At 38.2% G+C, this 18,769-nt stretch overlaps 1 protein-coding gene across 2 annotated transcripts in view; it reads left to right on the top strand.

Annotated features, from left to right (window-relative positions):
• The first annotated feature begins 10,530 nt into the window (after nt 1-10,530).
• Nucleotides 10,531-18,769, top strand: part of LOC130917022 (synaptosomal-associated protein 25-A-like) — an 84,404-nt gene continuing 76,165 nt past the window's right edge. For both annotated transcript variants that reach the window (XM_057838077.1, XM_057838070.1), the window contains exon 1: nt 10,531-10,661. The gene's annotated coding sequence lies outside the window, so the exon portion shown is untranslated. The remainder of the gene's footprint in view (nt 10,662-18,769) is intronic.

The following is an 18,769-nucleotide window of genomic DNA, read 5'->3' as shown; positions in this document are numbered from 1 at the left end:
AGACACTGAACCCCACGTTGCTCCTGGTTTTGCGTCACCAGTAGGTGGATGGCGAGATGGTGTAAAGCGCTTTGAGCGCCTTGAAAGGTGGAAAAGCAGTATAACAAGAAGTATAACACCATTTATCAAAATAGAACTTTTTGGTAGAAACTCAGGTTCTCGTGTTTGGAGGAAAAAATACTGAATTGCACCATACCCACTGTGAAGCATGGGGGTGGAAACGTCATGCTTTGGGGCTGTTTTTCTGCAAAGGGACCAGGTCGACTGATCTGTGTAAAGGAAAGAATGAATGGGGCCATGTATCGAGAGATTTTGAGTAGAGCTGAAACGAATACTCAAGCAACTCGAGTTTAAAAACTGACCCGAGTAATTTTATTCACCCCGAGGAATCGTTTAATTTTTCCAGCTCTAAGCATCACGTTTTGCCCGACTACTTTTAATGCGAGACAACGCGCTGACGTCATGTGCGTAGAGGACGAAGCAATAAATACCTGACTGCAGCCGACAGCTGCTAAAAACTACGCCCGCATGACGGTGGTAGCAGGTAGCGTCTGATTCTACGGTGGTAGCAGATAGCGGCTGATGCATCACATAGATATCATTTATATATATATAACAAGATGCGAAATGACAGAGTCGGCGGCGTTAGTAAACAGCCGCCATCTTAAAGCAGTATTATTTAATCTGTGAAAACAGCGCTGTAGAGTGATGAGGGTGTAAAATAAAAACTTAATAATGCTAACTGTCAATTTTAGCTTAGTAGTCATTGCTGGATAAAACCCCAAGTAGCACTGGTCCCTAATGTGATCCAATACAGCAGGTATCATATATTTATATTGAAAACAGAAAAAACTAAAAATCCTATTAGGACTTGCAGTTTAGACTAACTTAAAACTTAACTAGAACCTAAAAATCCACAAATGGAAATTCAATTGAACCAAGTGGGAAAAACACCTAACTTTTAAGTGATGTGTGTTATCAAGCGTCATGACATTTTTAGGTAAGAAATTTCCATATATTTTTATTTTTATAAGAACTCCCAAGTTTTTTGAGTGAAAGCAGTGAATTAGTCTTTTTTTTTTTTTTTTTTTTTTTTTATCCTAGTCACGTCTGAGATGCAATTGTTGGCTGTTTTCAACAATATACAGTACATCGAAAATAAAGACATTGATTGACTGAAAATGGTTCAATATTAGATTAAATGTCTTGTTTTCTCATGTATATTAATTGCTCTTTTCCTCAGAAAAAATAGGTTTTATCCGATTACTCGATTAATCAATAGAATTCTAAGTCGATTACTCGATTACTAAAATATTCGATAGCTGCAGCCCTAATTTTGAGTGAAAATCTACTACCATCAGCAAGGGCATTGAAGATGAAACGTGACTGGGTGTTTCAGCATTTCAAGGTCCTGGAGTGGCCTAACCAGTCTCCAGATCTCAACCCCGCAGAAAATCTGTGGAGGAAGTTGAAAGTCCGTGTTGCCCAACGACAGCCCCAAAACGTCACTGCTCTAGAGGAGATCTGCATGGAGGAATGGGCCAAAATACCAGCAACAGTGTGTGAAAAGCTTGTGAAGAGTTACAGAAAACGTTTGGCCTCCGTTATTGCCAACAAAGGGTACATAACAAGGTATTGAGATGAACTTTTGGTATTGACCAAATACTTATTTTCCACCATGATTTGCAAATAAATTCTTTAAAAATCAAACAATGTGATTTTCTGTTTTTTTTTTCCGAATTCTGTCTGTCAATTACAGGGCTCTCTATAATCTTTTCAAGTGGGAGAACTTGCACAATTAGTGGTTGACTAAATACTTATTTGCCCCACTGTTTCGTGATACTTTGTTGCCCGAAAGGTTATCGTTTTGCTCCCACCAAGAATCGATATGTCTGTTTTAAAAAGGTGCCACTGTTTAAAAAAAAAAAAAAAAAGGAACCAACAGGTTGCTAGCACAATCTTCCATTAAAATAGTGTCTACCTTAGCTCACTGACTGCTGTTGATGGCGGATTTAGGTTGAAAAAGTACGAAAGCTGCACCGCATACAAACAGGAAGGATCGTCTCAGGAGTGATTTGTTCGAGGACTCAAGGTAATTATATTTTTCATACCATGCATGCATTTTGAAACGTGGAAAAAAATCAGTTGGAGAAATTAACCGCTACGGCATTGGCGTCATAATTCGCAATATTTACGTGAAATAAATGTGAACTGCCCCGTTTTTTTTGTGTGTGTGTTTTTTTTTAACCAAGAGTCGAGACTGTTTTACGTCTATATCTATAAAGAATTTGGGGATTTTAGCATTTATTCACAAGACATTTCACTGGAAAAGCTCTTGTTTACATATGGAGGCCGCTAGCTACATTTTCTAACAGACTAGCATTGTACTTCGGCATATTTACGTAAAATGAATGCTGTTTTTTTTTTTGCTTTAAAAAAAGAATCTTTGCCATTTTACGTCCATATCTATAAAGAATTCGGGGATTTAAGCATTTACTCACAAGAATTTTATCCGGAAAAGCTCTGTTTACATAAGGCGGGCTACGTATTCTAAAAGACTAGCATTATACATATTTACATAAAATAAATGCTAACTTCACGTTTTTTTTTTTTTTTTTTTTTTTGCTTTTAACCAAGCATCAAGACTGTTTTACGTCCATAGCTGCAAAAGACTAGCATTGTTCTTCGACATATTTACGTAAAAGAAATGCTAACTGCATAGTTTTTTTTTTTTTGTGCTTTTAACCAAGAATTTAACCAAGTTTTACGTCCCTATCTATAAAGAATTCAGGGATTTAAGCGTTTATTCGCTATAATTTTTACCAGAAAAGCTCTGTTTACATAAGGCAGCCACTAGTTACATTCACGAACAGACTAGCATTGTACTTTGACATTACGTAAAATAAATGCTAACTGCACGTTTTTTGTTTTGCTTTTAGCAAAGAATCGAGACTGTTTTACGTCCATATCTATAAAGAATTTGGGGATTTAAGCATTTATCCACAAGAAATTTAACTGGAAAAGCTCTGTTTACATATGGAGGCCGCTAGCTACATTTTCTACCAGACTAGCATTGTACTTCGACATATTTACATAAAATAAATGCTAACTCTGTTTTTTTGCTTTAAAAAAAGAATCTTGACTGTTTTACGTCCATATCTATAAAGAATTCGGGGACTTAAGCGGAAAAACTGTTTACATAAGGCGCACACTAGCTACGTAAACTAACAGGCTAGCATTATACATATTTACGTAAAATTAATGTTAACTGCATGTTTTTATTTTTTGCTTTTAACCAAGAATCAAGACTGTGTTACGTCCATAGCTGCAAAAGACTAGCATTGTTATTCGACATATTTACGTAAAATAAGTGCTAACTGCACAGGTTTTTTTGGTTTTAACCAAGAATCGAGAATGTTTTACATTCATATCTATAAAGAATTTGGGAATTTAAGCATTTATTGGCAACAATTATCACCGGAAAAGCTGTTTACATAAGGCAGCCGCTAGCTACAGTGGGGCAAATAAATATTTAGTCAGCCACTATTTGTGTGTAAAAAGTTCTCCCACTTGAAAATATTAGAGAGGCCTGTAATTGTCAACATGGGTAAACCTCAACTATGAGAGACAGAATGTGCGGGGGGGAAAAAAACAAAATCACATTGTTTGATTTTTAAGAATTTATTTGCAAATCATGGTGGAAAATAAGTATTTGGTCAATACCAAAAGTTCCTCTCAATACTTTGTTATGTACCCTTTGTTGGCATAATGGACGCCAAACGTTTTCTGTAACACTTCACATGCTTTTCACACACTGTTGCTGGTATTTTGGCCCATTCCTCCATGCAGATCTCCTCTAGAGCAGTGATGTTTTGGGGCTGTCGTTGGGCAACACGGACTTTCAACTCCCTCCACAGATTTTCTATGGGGTTGAGATCTGGAGAGAGATCTGGAGACTGGCTATGCCACTCCAGGACCTTGAAATGCTTCTTCCAAAACCACTCCTTTGTTGCCCTGGCTGTGTGTTTGGGTTCATTGTCATGCTGAAAGACCCAGCCACGTCTCATCTTCAATGCCCTTGCTGATGGAAGGAGATTTTCACTCAAAATCTCTCGAAACATGGCCTCATTCATTCTTTACACAGATCAGTCGTCCTGGTCCCTTTGCAGAAAAACAGCCCCAAAGCATGATGTTTCCACCCCCATGCTTCACAGTGGGTATGGTGTTCTTCGGATGCAATTCAGTATTCTTTCTCCTCCAAACACGAGAACCTGTGTTTCTACCAAAAAGTTCTATTTTGGTTTCATCTGACCATAACACATTCTCCCAGTCCTCTTCTGGATCATCCAAATGCTCTCTAGCCAACCGCAGACGGGCCTGGACGTGTACGGTCTTCAGCAGGGGGACACGTCTGGCAATGCAGGCTTTGAGTCCCTGGCGGCGCATTGTGTTACCGATAGTAGCCTTTTACTGTAGTCCCGGCTCTCTGTAGGTCATTCACTAGGTCCCCTTGTGTGGTTCTGGGATTTTTGCTCACCGTTCTCTTTATCATTTTGACGCCATGGGGTGAGATCTTGCATGGAGCCCCAGATCGAGGGAGATTATCAGTGGTCTTGTATGTCTTCCATTTTCTAATAATTGCTCCCACAGTTGATTTCTTTACACCAAGCGTTTTACCTACTGCAGATTCATTCTTCCCAGCCTCGTGAAGGTCAACAATTTTGTCTCTGGTGTCCTTCGACAGCTCTTTGGTATTGGCCATAGTGGAGTTTGGAGTGTGGCTGACTGAGGTTGCGGACAGGTGTCTTTTATACCGATAATGAGTTAAAACAGGTGCCATTAATACTGGTAATGAGTGGAACCTCGTTAGAAAAAGTTAGACCTCTTCGACAGCCAGAAATCTAGCTTGTTTGTAGGTGACCAAATACTTATTTTCCACTCTAATTTGGAAATAAACTCTTTAAAAAATCAAACAATGTGATTTTCTGTTTTTTTTCCACATTCTATCTCTCATGGTTGAGGTTTACCAATGTTGACAATTACAGGCCTCTCTAATCTTTTCAAGAAGGAGAACTTGCACAATTGGTGGTTGACTAAATACTTATTTGCCCCACTGTATATCGTGATACTTTGTAGCCCGAAAGGTTATCGTTTTGCTCCCACAACGAATCGATATATCGGTTTTAAAAAGGTGCCACTGTTTGAAAAAAAAATAGAACGAACAGGTTGCTAGCAAAATCTTCCATTAGAATAGTGTCTACCTTAGCTCACTGACTGCTGTTGATGGTGGATTTAGGTTGAAAAAGTACGAATGCTTTACTGCATACAAACAGGAGGGATCGTCTCAGGAGTGATTTGTTCGAGGATTCAAGGTAATTATTAATTTTTTTGTCCCGTGCATGCATTTTGAAACGTCTGTTAAAGCTGCTGCCCCCGCGACCCGACCAGCGGAAGATGATGGATGGATGGATGGAAGCTCTGTTTACACATGGCAGCCGCCACATTGACTGACAGACTAGCATCGTACTTCAACAGATTCACGTAAAATAAATGCTAACTGCACGGTTGTTTTTGCTCTTAAAACAGAATAGAGACAGTTTTACGTCCATATCTATAAAGAATTCGGGGAATTAAGCAATTATTCATAATAATTTTCACCTGAAAAGCTCTGTTTACATATGGGGGCCGCTAGCTACATTTACTAACAGACTAGCATTGTACTCAGACATATTTTACGTAAAATAGATGCTAGCTGCCCAGTTTTTTTCCCGTGGTCAGTTCTTATCGATACCGGGTCATTTTCTACTGTTTTTCGGGCATTTCAGGGTCACCTACTGTTGATTTTGAGGCATTTCAGGGTCACTTCCTGTAAATAGAGGGTCACTTCCTACTGATTTGGGGGCATTTCACGGTGCTTCCTGTCGATTTTGAGGCATTTCAGTGTCATTTCCTGTAAATATAAAGTCATTTTGTATTGATTTTGGAAGAATTTTGAGGGTCACTTTCTATTTCATATTGAGTCACTTCCTGTTGATAAGTGGGCATTCCAGGGTCACTTTCGATTCTATTGATTTTTGGGCATTTCAGGGTCACTTCCTGTTGATTTTGAGGTGATCGAGGGTCTCTTTCTGTTCATATTGGGGCATTTAGGGTAAACTTCCTGGTGATTTTGAGGCATTCCAGGGTCACTTTCTGTAAATATCGGGGCACTTCCTGTTGATTTTGGGAGAATTTTAGGGTCACTTCCTGTTGATATGTGGGCAATCCAGGGTCACATTCTATAGATATCTTTTAACTTTCTATTTTATTGATATTTGGGCATTTCAGGGTCACTTCCTGTTGATTTTGAGACGATCTAGGGCCACTTCCTGTTGATTGTGGGACATTTAGGGGTAACTTCCTGTTGATTTTGAGGCATTCCAGGGTCACTTCCTGTAAATCTCAGGTCACTTCCTGCTGATTTTGTGAGAATTTCAGGGTCACTTATGTGGGCATTCCAGGGTGACTTCCTAAAGATATATGTTCATTTTCTATTGATTTGGGGGCATTTCAGAGTCACTTCCTGTGTATTTTGAGGTGATCTTGGGTCACTTCCTGTTGATTTTGAGGCAATCTAGGGTCACTTCCTGTTGATTGTGGGACATTTAAGGGTAACTTCCTGTTGATTTTGAGATATTCCAGGGTCACTTCCTGTAAATATCAGGTCACTTCCTGCTGGTTTTGTGGAAATTTCAGGGTCACTTCTTAATTCATATTGGGTCACTTCCTGTTTATATGTGGGCATTCCTGGTTGACTTCCTAAAGATATAGATTCATTTTCTATTGATTTGGGGGCATTTCAGAGTCACTTCATGTGTATTTTGAGGTGATCTAGGGTCACTTCCTGTTTATTTTGGGGCATTTAGGGGTGACTTCCTGTTGATTTTAAGGCATTCCAGGGTCACTTCCTGTAAGTATCTAGTAATTTACTGATTTTGGGGCATTGCAGGGTCACTTTCTATAGATATCAGGTCATTTCCTATTGATTTTGGGCATTTCATGGTCACTTCCTCTTGATTTTGAGGCGATTTAGGTTCATTTCCTGTAGATTTTGGGGCATTTAGGGGTAACTTGCTGTTGATTTTGAGGCATTCTAGGGTCACTTCCTGTAAATATTAGGTCACTTCCTGTTGATTTTGGAGGAATTTCAGGGTCACTTCCCGTTGATTTGGGAGAATTTAAGGATCACTTCCTGTTTCATATTGGGTCACTTCCTGTTAATATGTGGGCATTTCAGGGTAACTTCCTGTTGATTTTGAGGCATTCCAGGGTCACTTCCTATAGTTATCTGATCACTTCCTATTGATTTTTGGCATTTCAGGGTCATTTCCTGTAGATTTTGGGGCATTTAGAGGTAACTTGCTGTTGATTTTGAGGCATTCTAGGGTCACTTCCTATAAATATTAGGTCACTTCTTGTTGATTTTGAAGGAATTTCAGGGTCACTTCCCGTTGATTAGGGAGAATTTAAGGATCACTTCCTGTTTCATATTGGGTCGTTTCCTGTTAATATGTGGGCATTTCAGGGTAACTTCCTGTTGATTTTGAGGCATTCCAGGGTCACTTCCTATAGTTATCTGATCACTTCCTATTGAATTTTGGCATTTCAGGGTCACTTCCTGTCGATTTTGAGGCGATTTAGGGTCATTTCCTGTAGATTTTGGGGCATTTAGAGGTAACTTGCTGTTGATTTTGAGGCATTCCAGGGTCACTTCCTGTAAATATCGGGTCACTTTCTATTGATTTAGGGGGGATTTCTGAGTCACTTCCTTTTGATTTGGGGCATTTAGGGGTCACCTCCTGTTGATATCAGGTCACTTTCTATTGATGTTGGGGCGTTTCAGGGTTACTTCCTGTTGATTGTGAGGCGTTCCAGGGTCACTTCCTGTTGATTTGGGGTTATTTAAGGGCAGCTTCTTGTTGATATCAGGCCACTTGTGTTGGATATTAACAGGAATGAATGGAAGTTTTTGTGCTAATAAAACGAATGTAAAATCTTGCCTTTTAGACATAAATGTGTTTGTTTTCAGCAAATTTAAGTATTTTAAGTGAACTCTTAAAAACGCCGTATGGTCCCTTTGAAACTTTCAAAGCTCTCCCCCTTCCTTCCAATCAGTTTATTTCGCTTCCTTGTACCATTTTTAGCAATTATAACTGCAAAGCAGTCGTGAAAAATTGTTGTACAAAGTATTTTTTGAATAAGAGAATTTCAGTAATTAGCTTTAATTAAATATGTTTGGGGTACAAAATTTTTATATATACATATATATATAATCTTAGCTGTCTTAACTGTAAATTCATTAATTTAAAAAAATCATCATTTCACCATCAAAAATGAAAAAATTAGGGCTGTCAAAAATTATCGCGTTAACGGGCAGTAATTATTTTTTTAAATTAATCACGTTAAAATATTTGACGCAATTAACGCAGATGCCCCGCTCAGACAGATTTAAATGACAGTACAGTGAAACGCTCACTTGTTGTGTTTTATGGAGTTTTGCCGCCCTCTGCTGGCGCTTGGGTGCGACTGATTTTATAGGCTTCAGCACCCATGAGCATTGTGTAAGTAATTATTGACATCAACAATGGCGGGCTACTAGTTTATTTTTTGATTGAAAATTTTACAAATTTTATTAAAACGAAAACATTAAGAGGGGTTTTAATATAAAATTTCTATAACTTGTACTAACATTTTTCTTTTAAGAACTACAGGTCTTTCTGTCCATGGATCGCTTTAACAGAATGTTAATAATGTTACTGCCATCTTGTTGATTTATTGTTATAATAAACAAATACAGTCCTTATGTACCATATGTTGAATGTATATATCCGTCTTGTTTCTTATCTTTCCATTCCAACAATAATTTACAGAAAAATATGGCATATTTTATAGATGGTTTGAATTGCGATTAATTGCGATTCATTACGATTAATTAATTTTTAAGCTGCAATTAACTCGATTAAAAATTTTAATCGTTTGACAGCCCCAGTTAAAATATTTGATGCAATTAACGTACATGCCCCGCTCAAACAGATTAAAATGACAGCAGTGTAATGTCCGCTTGTCACTCGTTTTTTGTTTGGCGCCCTCTGCTGGCGCTTGGCTCCAAATGATTTTATGGGTTTGGGGAGTGAGTATAGCGTAATCATTGACATCAACAATGGCGAGCGACTAGTTTATTTTTTGATTGAAAATTTTACAAATTTTAATAAAACGAAAACATTAAGAGGGGTTTTAATATAAAATTTCTATAACTTGTACTAACATTAATCTTTTAAGAACTACAAGTTTTTCTACCCAAGGATCGCTTTCAGAGAATGTTAATAATGTTAATGCCATCTTGTTGATTTATTGTTATAATAAACAAATACAGTACTTATGTACCGTATGTTGAATGTATATATCCGTCTTGTGTCTTATCTTTCCATTCCAACAATAATTTACAGAAAAATATGGCATATCTTATAGATGGTTTGAATTGCGATTAATTACGATTAATTTCTAAGCTGTAATTAACTCGATTAAAAATTTTAATCGTTTGACAACCCTAGAAAAAATACAACAATAAAAAAAAAAACGTGGGCATTAAATACTACTCCCAATAATAATAATACTCCTTATTTTTACCCGCTGACATGATTGTCTTGTGTTGTGTATTGTGTTTTTTTAAAAAAAAAAATTTTATTAACAACAACATGATAAACAGAACAAACAAAATACAAACCAAAAATAGCCAGAAAAACAATCAACAATACAAAACAAAAAATAAATAAAAAAATAAAACAAATATACCAGGGGGTATAAATATTCCAAACATTGCACATCAGGGGGAAAAAACAATAATACAGTCAGCAATTATTCACAAAAAAGTTTAGCTTTTCACAAACATTAAATATTTTCCACCGCTTTCAGATTCTTTGACTTTTTTTAACAGATTTATGGAGCATAAAAGTGAGAGAAAGAGGGTAACAGCTTGCTAAATTTACATTTTTGGAGGTATAATTTTGATAACAAAATGAGTAGATTACTAATAAAAACATTTTTTACTCCTGAGTGTATTATAGAAACGAAATGTGTATTGTGTTTGCCCCTGTTTAATCCGTGATTTGTGACGTCGGAGGGCGCGGCCATTTTGTCACCGAGCCTCCGGCCGGAAACTGGGTGAGTAAATCGTCAAAATAAGAGCGAAATGAAAATAAAACAATTCTCACAGATGCTCATTAAACATACACTACGAACACAAGTTTAATTTGCGTTGCAAGAGCGTTTCTTCGCATACTGCAATTTTCCGTGTGTCTTGAATTGCTAGAATTAAGTAAAGAAACTGCATTGAATGCAGATAAATGTTGCGTTCGTCTGATGACACGTTTTTTTAAATAAAATTTTCAAAAATATATATCATTTTAATAGAAGTGAACAACATACGACGTCAAAACAGGTTGAATTTTAAAGTAATTCTCACTCGTTGCTTTATTGTGTAGAACCTCAAACCGGAAACGTCCTGCCGCCATCACCGGCTCGCGCGTGCGTGTTCCTTGGCGTGCGCGCGGACATCTGTGAGCGAGCGAGAGGAATCTATTGCTGTACGTTGAAAGCCAGACGTGAGGATAAAACCCGCTCAGGTTGGTCTTTTTTTCTTTATATTCATCATTTTCTTCTTCTACGCTGCCAATTTCCTTCCCTACCAATTCATTTCGTTGTGCGTTTAATGGAATCAACTTTGATTTTGATTCGCGATCGTTTGTTGTGGCAGCTGCGCGTGAATTGTCCTTGATTTTATACTCTCGTGATGGTGTTAATAGTGTTAGTAGTTTTTTTGCCGAGTTGCAAGTGCGCCCATGTGAATGTTTCAGCACCGTGGACAGCTCCGAATTCGGCAGTCAACCACCCAAACGCATCGCAAATAACCAAATATTACGAATAAGAAATCCTCAAACTACTGTGTTATGGTTTTAAAGCACAATCGTTTGTATTTACACTTTAAATCCTAAACTAGTAACACGCAAAACCTGTCTGGATGTATTTTTTTTTTTTGCAAGAATTTAGTCAAAAATATCAAAATGTGAGGTTTTTGGCAGGTGCGTTAAGGGTTTTGGGGCTGTCAAATAGAGTATAAAAGAAATATTTCATATTATTATTCTGTTTGTTTTTTTTTTAAACTAATTTCAAGACCAACTAAAATGTTACTCTTAAAAAATAAATGGTTTTGGACTACGCACATTTAACTCATTCACTCCCAGCTGTTTTCACCGGTGCAACCCACTTCGCTCCCGGCCGTTTTACTGGATTTTGACTGATTTTGCAAGGCCAACAGAAAATTCTAATCTATTGCTATATAAACATGGAACCCACCAAAAGAAAGATTTAGGGCTGCAGCTTATTTAGCAGCAGAATATTTTAGTAGTCGATTAATCGATGGACTAGTTAGTTCGAATACTCAAGTAATCGGATAAGGAACATGAAAAATTTAAAATATCTGAGCTGAACCTCAAAATATATATATATATATTTTAAATGAGGATCTATGTACAACAAAAGAACAATGGGCTAACTTTCATAGAAAAAGTCCGCTAGCTTAAATGCTATAAAATGCTGTTTTTTTCTACAAAGCTCTTAACAAATGGTTCAGACACATATTCCCACAAAAAACTGCTAAATATACCTTTAAACTAATTAATAAATGCATTAAAAAAAAAAAAAAAAAAACATTAGCTCAAACAAAACTTAGCTTGCGTTGGTCTTGACAGGGAGCAGTTGGATTCAGCCATGTGAAAAGAGGCAGACCAGAGGGCAGCGTATCCACCCTAATCAATAAAACTAAATACAAACACTTTCAAAATAAAAAATTACAACGCCAATTTAATTAAACGAATACTCGAAGCAACAAAATTTAATTCAAATATTTTTTTTCGAATCGAATACTCGAGTTAATCGATTAATCATTGCAGCACTAGAAAGATTAAACTCTCTTCTTTCAGCAGGAAAAAAAGTTACTTCATATCTTTTCCCATTCTTTAGAAATCAGCATTATAGCTTAGTTTGAGCAATTTTCCAATTTCTGCTGAAAAAACAGAGAAATTGAGCTTTTTTTAAAAGAATACATTTCAAACTTTGACTTTAAAACAGCTATTTTTTGCTTTTGTGACATCCCAAACATCTGAATAATGTTTTCCTTCTATAAAATAACATAAACAACGAGACAAATAGAGCTTTTGATAGCAAAGTAACAATTTATTTACACATAACTAAACTATTGAACTGAGAGATGATGCTGTTGTGGCGGCGACAGCCGGGGTAAACTCTTCCGTCATCGCTGCCTGTCCCATCCAGATGGATTTTTTGGAGTCTTTCTTTTGTGGTGACCACAGCCTCGTGGCGGAGTTCGCCTGGGGATTTGTGTGAGGCATGTTGTGTTCCTGGGGCGTAACCTGTTTGGCCGTGCGTGTTTCCGGCTGAGTCGCGGGACACTGGAGGGTAGCGGGGCACGCAAGCGGCCGAGCATGGTGGTGCGGGCTCTGCTCGGCGAGCAGCACGGACTCAACGGCATCGTCCGCTGCACTGGTGGTCCCGGTTGTTCTGCTTGGTCGTCCGTCACCTGGCATCCTGGACGTCCTCCTGGTCGTTGCACTTGGTTGTCCATCGCCTGGCATCCTGGAAGTCCTCCTTGTCGTCCATTCGGTGGTCTTCCAATGGCGCCCCGGCCGTGTGGCCCAGCCGTTCGTTCCGTTGAATCGGATTGCGGGTCTTACCAAATGCGCTACTGCCCTCCAGTGGCCAGGTTTATTGCTTTAAAATGGATTTTCAGCATTGTGCTTTGGAGCTAAGTTGCATCAGAACCTAGAGATGTCTCTTGTGAAAAAAAAAAAAACATAAAAGACGTATAAATACGTCTTTGGGACACTGAAACAATTAAAAATAGAATGTCTCTATACATTTTTGGGAGCAAATGAGTTAAATACAGTTGATATAAAGAGTGTACAAAATAGTGCTGCAACGATTAATCGATTAACTCGAGTAATTCGATTAGAAAGAAAGAAAATTTTGCTCCTTTGGGTATTCGTTTAATTAAAGTGACGTCGTAATGGTTTGTTTTGAAAGTGTTTGCATTTAGTTTCATTGATTTGGGGGGATACACTGCCCTCTAATGGCAACAGTGAATATGACAAAACTCATTTCACATGGCTGAATCCAGCTGCTCCCTGTTAAGACCAACATAAGCTAACTTTATGTTTTAGCTAATGCTTTTTCAATACATTTGTAATTTATAGGTAGATTTTTGTGGGAATATGAGTTGTCACCAATTGTTGAGAGCATTGTTAAAAAAAAAAAAAAAAAAAAGTTTGCATTTTACAGCATTTAAGTTAGCGGACTTTTGCTATGTAAGTTAGCCAGTTGTTCTTTTGTTGTACTTAGATCCTCATTTATTTATTTATTTTTATCCAGTTTGAAGTTCAGCTCAGTTACTGTACATTTTTATGGTCCTTATCCGATTGCTCAATGATTCGAACTAACTAGTTCATCGATTAATCGACTACTAAAATAATCGATAGCTGCAGCCCTAGTACACAGTCCCTGTTCAGGTGCTATAATCTTGATACCAAAAAAAAGAAATAATTTCCCAAATGTTTTCCACCATTATGCGACCTGTAACCTCTAAATCTCAGTACTTTGGACTTGGACTTACCAGTTTCAAGGGTTACCGTGGTATGAAAACGACAAGGATTCAAAACCGCAAACATTTTCCGTCATACTATCCCTAAGGTATTAGCGATTTTTCATTTCCAAAAAATGCATGGAGAAATCCCTCGCTTGCAGCTTGAAGGAATCTGACGTTTTAGCCATTTTGCCGGAATCACACCAGCCGAACCGCCAGACCCGCGCTGGCGAAAACCCGACAACCCGGCCAAAAGGCCAAACTCCACGCGTTCACCTTCGTCTTAACCCCTTGTACTGACTCCATTTTGAAAGGCTTCAAAGCACAAGTTGAGATAATTTCAGCTTAACAGCAATCAAACGGCACGGCGAAACAGATACAGACTCAAGCGAGGTGGCATCCTCGTTCCAAGGTCACGTCAACAAAAGGTTCCCGAGAAAAATGACAATGCTTGGTTAAACGTTCAGTCTTTTGAAGGCCCTCGTGGGGTGGACCGTGGGCAGGAAGAAGGGTGTGTTTAGGCGTTGTGTAGGATTATTGTCTGTTTGTGGATTGGATAGGAGGATTCGGGAGTTACTGTTGTCAGGGCATCGAGGGTTGTGGATTTTGCCACCTCAGCGTCAAAGGGGCTCTTGGAGTCTTATCAGTCGTGTTATCAGTTGGATATTGGGCGTTCTCCAGTGTTCCTTGTGTTGGGACAGGACATCCTGCCATTCGTTCTGGACTGTCCGGGAGAACTGATTGTGAGGGTTGGTGGTGCAGACTTGAGCTTGTAGATGTCTTGCCTCGTCAGCGTCAATCTTACTCAGTCAGTTGCATGATGCACACGTTGGGCTTCCGTGATAAGAAGGCGTCATGTATCTCTTATGCCCTATATCCTGCTTGTTTTCTATAAACTTTGGTATAAGTGCCATTTAGAGTAATACAAATAGTCAAACAGTAAATATGAGAAAAGGTACTTTTCCCTGATTGATTATACTAAGTGTGTTAGAGTAATACAAACAGTCGATTGGTAAATATGAGAAAAGATACTATTCTCTTCAAGCTGTAAGGCTCAACCTTCCCCTACCGGTTGTTGCTCAGTGTCAGTGAGTCAGCTGTGCTACACCAGGGCTGGAGGAGGTGAAACTCCTGAACTTTTTCCCCCATCGAAGAAAATGAAATCGCTGGTATGGGTATTCTTTGGCGACAGAAAAGACGGCCGCGGCTTAGGTCGACCAACCGACATGTAAAACATGTTTGCGGAGGGTGGCTGCCAAGGAGGCAATACCTCCAATATGATTTCGCATTTATACAAAATTAAAGGGTTGTAAACATTGTCATGAACGTTTCCCACTAGCTACAAGAGTTAACTCCAGCATGTTTAGTGTGTCTAGTGGTGGTAAAACACGTTTTTTTTTTCTCTCTGGTAACTATCTGTGTTAAGAAAGATAGTGTGTGTATCATGTAAACACGATTAGTGCTGCAACGATTAATCGATTTACTCCAGTAATTCGATTAGAAAAGAAAGATTCAAATTAAATTTTGCTGCTTCAGGTATTTGTTTAATTAATGAGGTGTTTTAATGGTTTGTTTTGAAAGTGTTTGCATTTAGTTTTATTGATTTGGGTGGATACTCTGCCCTCTATTGGTAACAGTGAGTATGACATAACTCATTTCACATGGCTGAATCCAGCTGCTTCCTGTTAAGACCAACATAAGCTAAGTTTTTCTTTGAGCTAATGTTTTTTTTTTTTTATGCATTTGTAATTTAGTTTATAGGTATATTTAGCCGTTTTTTGTGGGAATGTGTTTGAACCATGTGTTCAGAGCATTGTAAAAAAGTTTTTATAAAAGCATTTTATAGTATTTAAGCTAGCAGACATGAGCTGTGTAAGTTAGCCAGTTGTCCATTTCTTGTACTTAGATCCTCATTTATTTTCTTTTTCATACTATTTGAGGCTCCGCTCAGGTATTTAATTTTTTTTTAGGGCTGTCAAATCATTAAAAAATCTAATCGAGTTAATTACAGCTTTAAAATTAATTAATCGTAATTAATCGCAATTCAAACCATCTATAAAATATGCCATATTTTTCTACAAATTATTGTTGGAATGGAAAGATATGACACAAGTTGGATATATACATTCAACATACGGTACATAAGTACTGTATTAGTTTATTATAACAATAAATCAACAAGATGGCATTAACATTATTAACATTATCTTAAAGCGATCCATGGATAGAAAGACTTGTAGTTCTTAAAAGATAAATGTTAGTACAAGTTATAGAAATTTTATATTTAAACCTCTATTAATGTTTTCGGTATATTAAAATTTGTAAAATTTTCAATCAAAAAATAAACTAATAGCTCACCATTGTTGATCTCAATAATTACCCCATGCTCACTCATGGTGCTGAAAGCCATAAAATCAGTTGGACCCCAGCGCCAGCAGAGGGCGCCAAACACCAATAAACAAGTAACAAGCGGGCATTACCCTCTGCTGTCATTTTATTCTTTTTGAACGGGCATGTGCGTTAATTGCGTCAAATATTATTAACGTGATTAATTAAAAAAATTAATTACCGCCCGTTAACGCGATAATTTTGACAGCCCTAATTTTTCTATGTTCCTTATCTGATTATTTGATTATTCGAGCTAACTAGTTCATCGATTAATCGACTATCAAAATAATCAATAGCTGCAGCCCGAAACATGATACAAGTCACATACACATGCTATTTATGGCAAATAACCATTTTTGTTCTGATGGTAATAATGTTGAGCTGTGGGTGTGAGTTTAGGCACACCTAAAGTATTGCATTTTTTTTTTTTTTTTTAAATTATTCAGAATACTTTTGTTATTTTTTGAATTAATTTTAACTTAACATTATACTTATGTTCCAATATTTCCAAAAATCCTGTCCAATGGAAAAACAAAACAAAACAAAAAAAACAATATCTCAAAGTAACACTTTTTACAGCTGTAATTGCAATACCATGATACTGTGAAACCATGATATTTTGGCTTAAGGTTATCATACCGTCAGAATATCATACCAGCACATTCCTACTTCGGACGAGACTTTGTTCACAATTAAGATTCAACAACATTCAACATTCAAACCTTCTAGCTAAATTGTAAATGGTAAATGAAGAGCACTTACATGAAGCTTTATCCACAAGATCACATTGCCCAAAGCACTTTACCATGACTTTCGATATGGCAATTATGGATTTGTTGTCTTGCTCAAGGACACTTTGATATTGGACAGTCAAGATTTGTGCCACTCACAGTTTTGTTCACTGGTGGACAACCAACTACTAACTCTGACCCTAACCCATAGCATTAGCATGAGGTAACAGACAAAACACAAAACCAAGCCAGGCCACAATAGTAGCCTGTTTTGTATTTGACATAATACAAAACACGATGTTTACTCACTTCCTCGTAAATCCAATGGTCCCACAGTACTAAGACTTGTTTTGGCCAATATCCGCCGGTGAATGGAGAATTGAACTCACTCAGTATCAAATACTTGTTCTCCCCACTGTAAGTATTTGAACACCTGAGAAAATGAATCTTAATAATTGGTACAGTAGCATTGGTTTGGAATTGCAGAGGTCAAACGTTTTCACGAGGTTTGCACACATACTGCAGGAGGGATCTTCGCCCACGCATCAGTCAGGTTTCTGGGCTGTCGCGAAGAAACAATGAGTTTGAGCTCCCTCCAAAGGTTTTCTATTGGGTTTGGGTCTGGAGACCGGCTATGCCATGCTAGAACCTTGTTATGTTTCTTACTGAGCCACTCCTTGGTTTTCCTGGATGTGTGCTTCGGGTCATTATCATGTTGGAAGACCCAGACACGACCCATCTTCAATGGTCTGACTGAAGGAAGGAGGTTGTTCCCCAAAATCTCACAATCCAGGGCCCCGGTCGTCCTCTCTTTAATACAGTGCACTCGTCCTGTCCCGTGCGCAGAAAAACACTCCCAAAGCATGATGCTACCACACCCCATGCTTCACAGTAGGGATGGTGTTCTTAGGATAGTATTCATCGTTCTTCTTCCTCCAAACACAGTTAATGTAATTATGACCAAAAACTTCTATTTTACACTTATCTGACCACAAAACTTGCTCCCTTGACTCCTCTGTATCATCCAAATGGTCATAGGCAAACTTGAGATGGGCCTCGTCATGTGCTGGTTTAAGCAGGGGAACCTTCCGTGCTATGTATGATTTCAAACCATGTCGTCCAGTGTATTACCAACAGTAACCTTGGAAACCGTGGTCACAGCTCTTTTCAGGTCATTGACCAACTCCTGTCTTATACAGTGGGGCAAATAAGTATTTACTCAACCACCAATTGTGCAAGTTCTCCTACTTGAAAAGATTAGAGAGGCCTGTAATTGTCAACATGGGTAAACCTCAATCATGAGAGACAGAATGTGGGGGAAAAAAACACAAAATAACATTGTTTGATTTTTAAAGAATTTATTTCCAAATTACAGTGGAAAATAAGTATTTGGTCACCTACAAACAAGCAAGATTTCTGGTTGTCAAAAGAGGTCTAACTTCTAACGAGGTCTAACAAGGCTCCACTCGTTACCTGTATAAATGGCACCTGTTTTAACTCATTATCAGTATAAAAGACACCTGTCCACAAGCTCAGTCAGTCACACTCCAAACTCCACTATGCCCAAGACCAAAGAGCTGTCGAAGGACACCAGAGACAAAATTGTAGATCTGCACCAGGCTGGGAAGACTGAATCTGCAATAGGTAAAACGCTTGGTGTAAAGAAATCAACTGTAGGAGCAATTATTAGAAAATGGAAGACATACGAGACCACTGATGATCTCCCTCGATCTGGGGCTCCATGCAAAATCTCACCCCGTGGCGTCAAAATGATAACAAGAACAAGCAAAAATCCCAGAGCCACACGGTGGGACCTAGTGAATGACCTACAGAGAGCTGGGACCACAGTAACAAAGGCTGCTATCCGTAACACAATGCGCCGCCAGGGACTCAAATCCTGCACTGCCAGACATGTCCCCCTGCTGAAGAAAGTCCACGTCCAGGCCCGTCTGCGGTT

This window comes from Corythoichthys intestinalis, chromosome 1 (assembly GCF_030265065.1).
Source record: "Corythoichthys intestinalis isolate RoL2023-P3 chromosome 1, ASM3026506v1, whole genome shotgun sequence".
Classification (NCBI taxonomy): Eukaryota; Metazoa; Chordata; class Actinopteri; order Syngnathiformes; family Syngnathidae; genus Corythoichthys; species Corythoichthys intestinalis.
This window is presented reverse-complemented; position numbering and strand designations above follow the sequence as displayed.